At 41.8% G+C, this 12,857-nt stretch overlaps 1 protein-coding gene across 3 annotated transcripts in view; it reads right to left on the reverse strand.

The window, feature by feature from the left end:
* FOXN1 (forkhead box N1) overlaps nt 1–10,349 on the reverse strand; it is a 36,178-nt gene extending 25,829 nt beyond the window's left edge. For 2 of the 3 annotated variants that reach the window (XM_032129745.1, XM_032129742.1), the window contains exon 1: nt 10,043–10,349. The gene's annotated coding sequence lies outside the window, so the exon portion shown is untranslated. Of the gene's footprint in view, nt 1–9,792; nt 9,970–10,042 lie in introns of those variants that run through there. The other variant, XM_032129743.1, reaches the window with a different exon arrangement.
* Nucleotides 10,350–12,857: the final 2,508 nt, after the last annotated feature.

Raw genomic sequence — 12,857 nt, forward strand, 5'->3', positions numbered from 1 at the left:
CCCTTCCCCCCTCCCCAAATTACAAAGTCATTCCCACCCCAGCAGCGAGTTGAGAACTCATTTTTGTAATTTAAAGAATTGTCTTCGGAATTCCAGGAAAAGCACGAGACAGACAGGCTGAGGAATAAATGAGGGACAGTTTGGAGATTAAAGAACCTCCTGGGAAAATACGGCCTGACATTGTTTTGCAAAATGAGTAACATGGAAATATGTTAATCCTTTAGGGAGGAATAACTGCTGGGATGAAGATGAGATACAAGAGGCTTGAAATTAGGAAGAACTAAAAGAAGAGGGGAGGGGGAAGGAAAAGCAAATCTTTTATTGTTGACAAAACTAAGGTTGTGCATAAAGGCATTAAACTGCCCAGGAAGGATTTTGTAAGCACTGGAAAACTTAATGTTTGCTGCGAATATAAGTAAAAAGAAAATTCCCAGGGCAAGATCTGAAAATGAGGGAAAATATGAAATAGGCACAGCTAAACCCATCTGTTTTTACAGTTATGAGATACAAGACCAGCACCAGAGTGTCTAAAACCTGTAAGTTGTGGCCAAATCATCCCTTCACCCAATTACCCTTCTCCCCTTCACTGCCAAATGTCCAAGGCTGGTTTTTCCCCTTTTCCCTGCCTACTTCCCAAGCACTCACACCTCTGCTACACCCACCTGTTTTCCCAATGCCTAATTTATTCCTGGAGCCTATTTCTGTCTCATAAACCCTGTGTCCTCACTGTGAACAGCAAAAGTACCAAGAACAGCTGTTTGGTATTTAATTTAATTTAATTTTATTCTTCATCTATTTTAACTCTTTTGGGAAAATTCTTTGAGCTTTGTGAAAGCTGTTTCTCCTAAAAGAAAAGCAAAACATAGCTGAGTTTCTTTCCCCAGTTCTCTTCACTCCTGAGTGTTTGGAAACAGATTATTCAAGACATTGTGATTTAAATGTTTGATACAAAACTTTTGCACAATTTGTTTATCTAGGATGGATTTTTTCAGCCTTGTGAAACGTGAGGGGCTTTTGTATTCATTTTAATTTTTCCTCAGCAAAACCACAGAGGGAAAAATGCCCAAATCTGTGATGGGCAGACCCTTCTTCAAGGGGTACATGAACCTGTTCAGGACTTCAATCGTGAAAGTATTTAATCAGGAGTAGCTAAGAAATGGAGACCATGATAAAAGTCTTTCCCATGCTTAAATAGCTTGACTTTTTAGACTTTTTAATGAATATCTGAAGCAAAAACCTCCTTCAAGAGCTCTGTGGGTGTTCAAAACCGCATCTCTGCTTTCCACTGTTTCTGAACAAATTCCAAATTCCATCTTTTTTGTGTGTCCCTGTACTGAGGGAATCCCTTCCGGCTGAGCATGTCCCCTGTATTGATAACCGAGACAACCAATGTGCTTTTGCTTTTTTCTCTCCCAAATTATGGTTCATTAAAATATCTTACGGCCAAGTGTGAATAATAACAATAAAAACCCTAACTTAAATAAAGAAGAAAATGCAAAGTTCACACTTGATAAGGAGGAATTCAGTTCTCTGCTTTTACGAACACCTCTCACTTATAGGAAGGCAAAAAAAGTAGGGATTTCTTTCACCATAAAACCTGAGGTAATAACACCCTTGAAAGAAAGGAGAGGGATTTCACAGAAACAGCAAACATCCCAAAACTGTGTGTGCAAAAGCAGTTTTGCAATAAAGAGTCTGAATAAACGGTCCCTGTTTGGTTGAGGAAACATCGTTTAAGCAAGAATATTGAATTGTGGACAAGACCTTGATGCTGTTACAAAATTCTTAATAGAGATGAAAATTAGAAGCAAGGAAAAGGTTGAAATTAATTAAGAACCCTCCCAAGTCCTGCATTTTCGTGTATCATAGTGCAGTTTATGAAGCCCAACAGATTCCTTCTGGGAATCTCATTCCCCCTCTAAGCAGGGATTTTGTCCATTCCCTCCTTAGTGTGAAAAATCAACTCCTTTATTGTAATAGAATCTTAAATTTTTGGGAGCAGCTGGCTCTAAAGAGGTTGAAACTACGCTCATTTCTTCTCTTAAAATATTAAATTTCAGTGATCCATAAAGCATAATTAACTGATCTAAGGGGATTACCACATTAAAGGTTGAGACATAAAACTGAACCTATTACCAAAGCTGTTCTGTTTTCTTATACATAAAAAATAATGCAAATTAAACTTTTTACAGGTGTTTGTTTTCAACACATAAAGCACAGCTGATAAAGAATATTCATTAAGGGACTAGAAATACAGTTTTGTATTATTGCTGACGAGGTCCTCTGACAAGCAATTTCAGGGGAAAGAAAGAGAATTGATATTTTAATATATATTTAGATTATATGAGCCCTCACAGACCTGTATCAAATTTGATAATGGCAACAGCTCAACCTTTTGCCTCCTCTTACAGATCTCTGTGGGTGAGCAAATTTTCACTTGGTCCTGTGTTTTTATTTTCTTGGATTTTCTAAACACCTATAGGGCTAAATTTATAATCTTACAGTATTTTGGGCATTATAGAGAGTGATGCGAAATCAGAACAAAGAGTTAGGGATTCAGCAGGAGGAAAAAGATGTCAACATGGGAAAGTAGAAACCTGAACAAAGAGACTTTGTAGATGTTTATTCAAGAATTAATGTCTCAAAATTAAGGAACACGCTTCTGTTTTAAATTTTTGCATTCACATATTTGCACCCTCTGATTTAATATTTTTCCCCCTTAAGCCTGGAATTTTTTCTTCTTTTCTTAAGTTTTGAACACTTTGAAAACCTTCTAAATTGTGGCAGCTTATCAGTTATGAAGTGTGGAATGTGTTTTATAGCCAAAGAGATTTGTGCTTGGAGTGGGTTTTATCTGAGTTTGCTGTAGAGGAATTTCTGTCTGAGGAGTTTTTGTCAGCTTTAGCTGCTCTTTGCTGGTGAAGAGGCATAAATTTCTACTTGGAAGCAACCTCATAGTCTGCTTTTCACAGCTTTTGTTTCCAATTCACACCAAGATCTACAGAGCAGAAATATCCTTGGAGAAATTCAGAGTCATGGGAAAGCTGAGGCTGGAAGGGATTTCTGGAGATGATCTGGTCCAGCTCGCCCTGCTCAGTGCCAGCTCAGCTGGGTTAAAGTGGAGACAAGAGCAGGAAAACAGTTAAAAAATACAGAGCACGTGCCTGGCTCCTTCTTCTGTCAGGGAAATCCAGGCCCTGTGTCTGTTCCAAACCCCGTGCATGATGTTTGGGCATTAACATCTCTAATGAGCCCAACATCAAACTCGCTCAGCCAGGGTGAAGGAATTCTTATGGGTTCTCTCATTTGGTTTTCCTACAGTTTTCCTCTCCCTCTCTCTCTTCCAAATTAAATAATGCCAGTTGTCACTTTTTGTATTGTGATCCCTGGTGTATCTCATGGTTTCTTTTGGAAACTCGGTGCTGCTGGGATAGGGAGTGGGCAAGAATTGCAATTTTTATCAAAATGCAGATGTTTGCTTTGGTAGTTAAGAAACAAAGGACTCTTAGAGGTTTCTTGTAAAACCACGGGCAAGTATCATAGGTGCATCACTGCTTATTTTTCAGAACTCCACGATGGTAAATCTGATTATCCATATTGTTAAATTCATGGAATTCGCTCCTGACGCTTCCTACCTTCACTTTCAGTGTTTACAGATTCCACATTTTCATTCTATCTTAAATTCCTCTTTGCCATTCTTTCTCAATTGTTTTTTTTACCTTAAGAGTGCCTTTATTTGTGGGAAAATATTCTGTTCCTGTATACCTGATCTTTTAATCTTTTTGTTGAATATATTTTTAAGAATGTTCTTTTCTGTGGAGGCTTTCAACAAGGAGAAACATCATCAACTTAAGCCAAATTTTGCAGCGTCCTTCGCAGTCCTGTTGAGCCTTTCTGCACACTGGTGAGTGGATAAATCTGCCTGATTTTGCCTGTTGAAAACACTTTCCTGCTGTATTTTGGTAGAGTCAGAGAGGAAAAAGAGCAAGTGACTGAATTATGCTGGGTTTTAGCTGTTAGGTTTTCCTGCTGAACACTGAGCTGCAGGGCACTCTCACCTCTGTGAGGATGGGCAGAAATCTCGGAAGTTTTACTTTTTTTTAGGAAGAATTCTAGAGTGTTTTAACCATTGAATGAATTGGGGTTTTTTGAGGCAAAGAGCTTTTCCAGATCGGTATTTTATGCTGTGTACTGAAGTGATATATACCCATGGACAGTGAATTTAAATAGATTTAAATAAGTGGTATTATTGCTCAACACCTCACAAGACTGTGTGCAGACTATCCAAAAAAAAAAATTACTCTGCATGAGTGGCTAATCTTGGAAAAGCTGGTCCTGGTTTGTAATTTTTCAGTGCTTTGAAAGGTTCTTATAAAAGATGTTGGACAATAGTATTTGCTGCATGTTCCCAAAACAGAACCCAGGTGTCACAAAGCTGACCCCAAACCCACAGGGTTGAGCAGGTGCTCTCTAGACACTCTGCATTTCAAAGAGAAAAAAAAAAAAAAAAAAAAACCATCCCAAATCTATTCCTGGGTGGAAAAGTAGGGCAAACATTAATTACTGACCTTAAAGCACAGTGGAAAACTAACGGGGCATTGCCAAGTCAGAGGATGAGAAATTCTGGAATATTAATGATGTTTGCCTGTGATCTCATCCGTGGAAGAATACCTGTGTTCTCACCTCCCAGAGGACAGGGCTGAGGCTTTTTGAGGTCTCCAGGTTCCGTGGCCCCAATTAATTTAGTTCTGGCGAATTTTAGAGAATCAGCTGAAATTACTGCAGAGCTGCAGGTCTGAGAATTGGCTGGGTACAATTGGATTTACAAGACTGACAGGAGGTAAATCACTTTCTCCCCTCAAACTGGAAAGTGTGAGGGAATTACAGGTGGCAGATTTAACTTTAACTCCCAGAAAAGGACAAAATTGAAACCCCACTGAACTAAGGAGGGGATAAAAAAAGCAAAAGTAGAAGCTATTATGAATTTGCTAAGGAGGAATCATCGTGGCAGTGTAGTTTCCCTGGATACTGGCCTTGCAAGGAGACAATAATAGAGATAATGCAGCTGGATATCAGCGAGGCTGCTCTGCTGTTGCCTGTGATGTTCTCATAAGCAGGCAAAGAAAATGTATTTGAGATAAAACTCCAGCAGAAAGGAGGTAAGGCTGGGTGGAACAGAGCATTAGGAGTGGTTAGAGACTGGCTGCTGTCAGAATGAAAAGGTGTTTGGAGTGGATTTCTTCAAGAGCCTGCCACTGCTTGGTATTTTCACTAATGACTTGAGTGATAGGCTGGAGAGGAGCTCTAATCAAATTTGGAGACAACTGGAAATGGGAGGCTTTGCCTATGTATGTGGAGGGCAGGATTAATATTCAAAAGGAGCCAGGAAAAATAGTCTTGAAGAAAGCAAAATGCAGTTCAATAATAACTGAGCTCAGCATCCAGGCAGGAATAACAAACCCTGCAGACAGTGGGTGAGGAGAAGGCAGCACCTGCTTGGAAAGATCTTGGGGTTTTAAAGGGTTGCAGGCTGAGCCTAAATCAGCCACATCGTGGTATGATGGACAGGCAGACAGGCTGGCAGGCATGAGGTGCTGGCAGGAATGTGTCCTGTGAGACCTGGGAAGGCAAATCCTCTTGGTCAAGTGTCAGCTGAAGGTTTGGGATTTTGGTCAGTGCATTTTGAAGCGCTGCACCCCGGGTTGAAATCCACAGGAGAGGAGGGAGAATGGTCAAAGCCCTGGAAATTCTGGCTTATGAGGAGAGACTTAGAGAATTAAGGTTGTTTAGTCTGGAAGATAATTTACACTGCAGGACATTTCAGCTCCTTTTTCCCCCCTCTTCCTTGCTCTCCTTACCAGCAGCTCGGGAGGACAGTGCCTCGCTGTTTAATTATTCCAGCTGGGAAAATAGTAAATTATTTCCTTCTATGAATTACTTGCATTCCTGGGAGAACAGGTTCCTGTCTAATATTTCTGGCATCCTACCATTTGCCCACAGAGGGGAATGTTGCAGGGACCTGTCCTGGCAGGTCTGTTGAACCAGCAGTTAAGAGTTTGCAGGGCAGGGATACCTACCCATTCCAGGAGTAAAGTACGGGATAGGTGTGGAAGTTGTAAGCTGGATGAGCTCCTTTGAGAGGCTCTAACAAACTGGTGAGGCAGCAGTACAGAGGGAAACAAATTGGGTTAAAATGACAGCATGTTCAGCTTCATTACATGACTCTGATGGAACCTCACCCTCTATGCTTCATTCATTTCTGAGCACTTCACCAGCAGCAAGATAATAATGCTCTGCATTGCAGTAGCCCTGTCTCATCCAAACACCTTAAAATGATTTTATATATATTTACTGAGCCTCAAAAGGCACTGTTGAGATTTGTAAAGGCTGCACAGGAATCGCTTTGCTAACCACACATTTAGCAGCTCCCTGCAGTACTCAGCAACACCCAGCGGGGCCCAGAGAACTCAGGTTTCATTTGAAAATGTAGAGAATTTAAGTAAAAGACATATAATGAGCTGATGTGTTATTATTTTGTTGACAGAATGCAAAGAGTGGAACCAAACCTGATAGCTCTAAGCCCTTGCATCCTGAATAAAATAAAGAATGATGTGTTCTGTCACAGCTGTTTGGAGCAACCTGGTCTAGTGAAAGGTGTCCCCGCCCATGGAACAAGATGAGTTTTAAGGTCCCTTCCAATCCAAGCCATCCTGTGATTTTATGGCTCTGTGTGGGCTCTTTTGATTGCTGTTTGAAGGAAGAATAGTGGCATACAGTCCCCTGGGGAAGGGGAACTGGTTTTTGGCAAAAAAGGGTGTTTTTGCAAAAAAATCCAGCAAACACAGGGCTCTGGGTCATAGCCAGGTCTCAGCTCTCTCGGCATGATGGAAACAACCACTGCTGGTATCTCATGTGTGACCAGGAGACTTGGGTGCACAAAATGGGTGAAAAAAAAGCCCAAATGGGCAATGTTATGTAGAGGACTTAACTGATTTTAAAGAAAACAACAAAAAACCCCAGGATGTTTGTCTGTGCGGTGAGGAGACAGCTGGGGAAGTAGCAAAGGATGTGCTAATGAGGGCACTGCTTGGATTTATGTCTGAAATGTGGCAAAAGAGTTAATTATTGCCCTAATCTTATTAGAAGTGGCAAAGTGTCTTTGATCAATAGGACTGGCCAGGACTTTGCTTTTCGTTTCCAATATAAGCAGCACCCTGTGGCTGGCAGCACATCAGGGCATCGATCCCACAGTGACTCAAGAGGGAGAGCAGCACCTCATAGCTCTGATCCTGACCCACAGATCCATGGAATTATTTGGGTTGGGAAGGGCCTTAAAGCTTAAACCTTCCACCAGAGCAGGTTGTGGTGATTTACTCAGGATACCTCAGCCTCCCTCAGCCTTGCAGAGCTCTGACAACTCTCACCCTGCTCTCAAACACTGCCAACACGAGGAATTCCTTGGGAAGACGTGGCCCTGGCCGTGCTCACGGACGCAGGAGAGGAGGATGTGATTTGTAGCTCTCTCCTAATCTGCATTATCTCCATAATTAATCTCTTTGTCTTTGGAGCTAATGATTTTTGAGGTGCAGGAGAGCAGAGAGGTGTGTTTGACCCAAATCTCGGAGCTGGAGCTGTCTGAGGAACAATAAAGGGCAAGGCCACCACCAGCAAATCCTCTCTGCTGGGAATCATCCCCATTTCCTGGGCCTTATGGACATTGACCCCCCCCAAATATTGTTGCACCCGTGCCACATCCCAAACAACTTTTCCTCACTTTCCAAGGGGCACAGGCAGCAAGAGGCAGCTCCAAAGCTTCAGCAGGAGAGAGGCTGGAGTGTTTTGCATGTGTAATTGTTTGGTCTGTAAGCAGGACAGAGCAGTCCATGTAAAAATCCTTCATTATGCACTTCAGTGCTTTGAGTCCCAGCTTTTTAAAGGGTGAACACATGTGGGGTTCTAAAAATTTTTACATTTTGTTCAGGTTTATTTGAAATTTTATGCCTTTTAAAATTCGTTGCCTGGACTAATGCAGAACTTCTGCCTTCTAGCCTGTCTGTGGTCACTTTAGGCTGTAACCAAAAGATCATTTTGGTTCTAACATCAATCAATTTTCAATATTTTTTGCTTGGAAATTTCTGTTTCAGATTGTTTTTTTGGAGGCCGTATCGCTGCCTCCCTGTCCTTGGTCGTTTACCAGCACATGAAATTAGGTTATGGGGGTGATTTCATGACTGAAAGCAGTTCTGCATGACACCACTTCTTGTGTGAAATATCTGGCATTTTGTGGCCAAAAATATTCAAATATTGTTGTTGTGGTTTAGTTTCCAGAAATCCTAAACAATTACGTTTTCTTGTAATTTCTGTTTTACAGCACAGATGCTCTGAAAGGACACAGCATGGAAAGGACATTTTCTGATTTTTTAAAAATGTATTTTTCTCATTATCCCCTGTACCTGAGCTGCAAACTATTGTCCTAAAAAAGGAAAGCCTGTTGTTACCAGGATTAGAAGGACTTTACTTCATGTAGGTGAATCTTCCCTCTCTCTACACTTTCCTCTTGCAGTAAAAGCCATTGTTTTATGTGTTCCTGGCAGCTTCCTGTGCTGCACCTACCGCAGTGGCATTTGACAGATATTTCCATTTACTCCCCAGAGTACTGGACTGACTCCTGCCTCCAGCACGTGGCTCCGGTAACATCCAGGAACTCAGCAATATCACACCAGAATCTGCTCATGCTCAAGCCAGGACTTTCTCACACTCTACTTTTACATTTGAAGCTCAGATTATTTCATTTACATTAATCCCACTTCTGCCAGTGCCCTTCTCCCCTCACCAGGATAAACAACCTGCTTTAATTGTGTATTTTCTTGGCTGCATGTATCACATCTGGCTGTCAGAAAACTTCACAATCCTTTGCTCCTTCAGAAATATACTTTATCTATCCAATATTTTTTGTTCTTTTGTGTCCATAATTAGTTCTTAACAAAATAAATACATTTTCTGCCTACACCTCACCCAGTTCAACATACCCTGTATAGTATTCAAATTAGGAAAGTATGATCCTGATAAACCAAACTGAAACTTTTATAAAAGTCTAATTCCCCAAGATTTAATCTGCTGTCCAGTAAGGCAGGAGGGTCAAGAGTTGAATGACAGATGGTTGTTATTTATAGGTTTAGATAATTATTGTGTTTGTAACACAAACAGTCCCTTTCTTGCTGGAAATCTAACAGTCTGAAACTAAAAAGCGAAAAGAAAGTGATATAAAGAAATAAGAAATTCAGTATATAAAGAAATAAGAAATTCAGTTTCTACTTGCAGCGCTCAAACTCGGTCATTCCTGCACTTAACACATCCTTGCCTCTCTCTGGATGTCACTTCAGTCACCTTTCCATATAGGAAGAAATCTAACCAAAGTTTTCATCCTCTGCCACAACACACGCGAGGCAGAAGCACCAGATTTCAAACAGCAGTAAAAACAAGCTTGGTTTCAAAACACAGAACTTCCCAAGTTTTTGATTCACCACTGGGAAAGTTTGATACAAATCTCTTAAGGATTGGTGAGACATGAGGCTTCCCATATTTTTTTCCGAGATACTTTTCTTGGTTTGTTATTTCATTTCCCTGTTTTTTTTTCTTTCAGGTAATGCTAAACACTTCCAGCTTTCTTTATAATTATGGAGCAGAAGGATTGGATTAAGCTGCGCCCAAGACAAGAAAAGCTACTTTTTTCCTTTGGGAAGTCACCTCCAATCTTCCTTTCTCCCAGTACCAATGGATCCATGAACTTACCTGGTGTTTCCTTGGCTCCTTCTCCTGCTCCTCCGCACTGGTGGCTGATAAATACCTACAGGAGCTGCCGAGGAACAGGATGGAGGTGCTGACCTTCCCCTTCCCTCAGCCTGGAGTTCTTCAAAGTCAGCCTCAGGGACTCCACATTAAATAGAGGAGCCAAGGCAGGAGAGCTCTGCTCCCCCTTCCGTTTGGCTTTCACGGCTGAGTTCTGAAAAGCTGCACGGAGTTGTCAGAGGTTTCCTCTTACCTTTTTACTGAAGCACAACGGCGTGGTGCTGCTCCAGGACAGGATTAGGTCATTCAAACAGCCCTGCAGAGAGAGTGGAGGCTCAGCGGTACAGAGGCTCCAAAGGCTGGAAAGATCTGATCTTACATCAGGTGAGAGAAGGCAGCTGGCTGGGCAAGCCAATAATTATGATATCAGCTCTTGTTCGCCCCAGGCAGTCTTGCATTTAATAAGAATACAAATATGACTAAGCTGCATTTTTTTTTTTTTTCCTTGTTCTCTTGGTAATTCTTCAGAGAAGTTGGGCAGGTATTGAGCTCTAACTGTCTGGAAAGAGAGCGCTCCCTCTCCACCTCTCTGTTTTCCTTTTGATTTAAAATACCCATCTGTTACCGTGTTTTGCAAACCTATTATCCACCTGTGGTTATTAAAAACACTCTTTCCTGGCATGGAGTTTGCCAGAGGATCCCAAAGCCTCCAGCTCTCAGAAATAGGTGCCTTTCTCGCATTTGTTCAGCCTGAACTCTCAGCATGGAAAGGAGCCATGGCTCCACCTTGGAATGTCAAAACATCTTGCACTGTTTAAAGCATCAGAGGAACACTACAAAACCAGTGTACTCAAGATTTTATTCCTTCCCAAAACCAGAGTGCCTTAGCAGGGTCATAAAACCAGGACTGAATCAGAGGAATAGGTTAGGTGGGCCTGTGTGTGCATATGTATTTACGTGGAAAGGTTTTTTTGTGTGTGCAGATCCATAGAGAGGAACAGGAATTGAAATGTGCAGTTGCAGGAAAGTGTATTCCTGCTGCCCTTACCTGGCTTTGTGCACACTCTCCAGTCCCCTGATCACACCTACTGTAATAATACTCACCTACCTCATAGGGTGTTGTGGGGATTAATTAATGTTTGTAAAGTGCTTTGAAGATGAAAAGCCCTGAATGAGTGCTAAATATAATTATCGTCATTCCACAGAACAGTAGAAACATCTCTGTGGCCCCCAGGTCATTGTATAGGTACACCCATGTTTATCTCCCACAATTATGGTCGGATACTGAACAAGGTATTGAAACTTTGATAAAAATTCCCTCTCTGCTCTGGAGGACATATTTAAATTCATGTTCATGCTGTTCATGAAGGGATTTTGTGATACCTGTTGGAGAATATTTTACACTGATTTGTGACACAAAAGCTCTGCCAGGGCATCCACACGCCACAAAAACAGGTGGAAGAAAATCCATGTTTTCACCTGTGATGAATTATTTCCTATCAAAACTTTGCCAGTTTGATTTTATTAAATCTATCAGAGCCTTCTGGTACTAGAAATGAAGACTGTCAATTTATCTGCTGGATCTTGTAGAGATGTGGGCATGGAGTGTTGGTGGATGTGCTTTTTCCTGTCTGGAAGATCCCAAAGATAGTGCTGGGTAATGACTTGTCTTTTCCAAGGACTTTCACATTTGATGTTCCTCAGAGTTATGTGTCTAAAGCTGGCAGGGAAGGTTCTGAGATGATTGGGACTACACTCCACATCTTTACTTCTTTATTCCCAAATTCTGCACCACCTTTAATTTCCAATTCTTACTGTGATGGCTGGGACAGACTAATCTGAGATGGTTTTTGTGTCAGAGACAGCCCAGCACCAAAGCCAGCCCCTGGCCTGAGTGTTCCCCCAGGCTCTTGGGATGCAGCTGCTGCAGCCAGGCAGTTCCTGGTCCCTAAGTTTTAACACCACCTTGGTGGGTGTGTTTGCTGGGGCTGGAGTCACAGGTCGATTGCAGTGCAGAGATAAGAGCCTGAATGAAAGCGAACCACTGACTGGAGAGCATTATTTCTTCTTTCCCGGGAGAATTATCAGGAGGAAATACCTAGAGGAAAGCAGGGTGTCAGAATTCACTGCAGATTTTCCTGTCCCTCACCAACGTGTGTCACAGCCCTGGATCAACACCCACTTTTGGGGATATGAGGAGCAGAGCCCACCTACCAGCACTGCTTCGTGGGCTCTCTCCTCTTGAGTGGCAAAAGAGTTTTGTAGAATTTAAACTCAATAGTTTCTTTTTCCTTAGAGAGTTTTGTCTAAAACAGTTTGTTCTTCAGGAGATGAAGCCAAACAACAGGAGAAATCAAGATGTTTGCATCAGAACAACCTTGATTTTGTCAGATCCAGACTAGTCTATCGTAATGTGATAATTTTATGTCTCTCCTTGGTCTGGGCTTTTATGGAAAGACTGAGCTGTTGATTTGCTATACTGGCAGCTATGCTAAACTGTTAAATTCTCTTCCCTAATCTGATATTTAATTTTGGGGGGGAGAAAAAAAAATGAAATTGCAGCCATCAAAGTTACAAAGTAAATACTCAAAAAGCGAGTCAGTGGAACCAATTCAGTGGTGTCTGACTGTGTCTTTAGTCTGAAGTAACAATGTCAGGTGGAAATGGTTCCTATTTACTTCCACCAGGGCTCAGCTGCCCAGTGAAGGTGACCAAAGTGGGAGGATTGTTTGGTACTTTCATGTGGGAAGCACTGGAGAGGGAAGAGAAATGACAGCCTGCCCGACTGACCTGGCATGAGGTGCTTGTGGTGTGTCCAGAATGAGCAGCTCGAGATCCTGCTTCCCTGTTTGTTTGCCTCATTTAGGGGGAGTCATCCTGCATGATCTGCTTCCTGTAGCACTGCGTTTTGGCATCGGGTATATGGAGTTGTTTCGTCCTAGAAGCTGGAAAAATATTATTATCTTTGTTTTCCACAATTTGATCCTTGTCCTAAAAGTTTTCCCTGGACTGGTGTTTTCCAAAGGAAAGGATAAGCTGATCTCAAACACCTTGTGTGCAATTCAGAA

Source organism: Corvus moneduloides, chromosome 20, assembly GCF_009650955.1.
Source record: "Corvus moneduloides isolate bCorMon1 chromosome 20, bCorMon1.pri, whole genome shotgun sequence".
In the NCBI taxonomy this organism is placed as follows: domain Eukaryota; kingdom Metazoa; phylum Chordata; class Aves; order Passeriformes; family Corvidae; genus Corvus; species Corvus moneduloides.